Source organism: Gavialis gangeticus, unplaced genomic scaffold (assembly GCF_001723915.1).
Source record: "Gavialis gangeticus isolate Ggan-Ray unplaced genomic scaffold, GavGan_comp1, whole genome shotgun sequence".
Lineage (NCBI taxonomy): Eukaryota > Metazoa > Chordata > Crocodylia > Gavialidae > Gavialis > Gavialis gangeticus.
Genome location: NW_017729004.1, coordinates 9,456,216 through 9,456,629, shown reverse-complemented (window position 1 = coordinate 9,456,629; position 414 = coordinate 9,456,216).

Genomic DNA, 414 nt, shown 5'->3' with positions numbered 1-414 from the left:
ATTTCCCCATTGCATGCTTTACTATGTTGGCTGCCTTTTCAGTACACTAGTCAAGAAGAAAAATGAACAACCCAGAAGCAGACATTATAAGCATATTTATCTTATAAGCATGACTTAAACTTCATGGCACTGGAGGCACCCTGACTTCCTGTAACCTTTTGTAGGCTACCATGTCCAATTTGGATAACAACACAACCTTCCCAAACCCACCCCCTAGAGAAGATTAAACAAAGAATAGCATGTTTAATAACATCTTTACAGAAATAAATACACCATCACTTGAAAGCCATTCCAATGACATCCATGCACCGATTTCATTCAGTTCCTCCTTGTTCCTACAGGGGGCACCAAACTGTACTTTCTGAGACAAGGGTGGGTTGCTTCTCAAGGGAGCGATCCTCAATGCACAAGCTA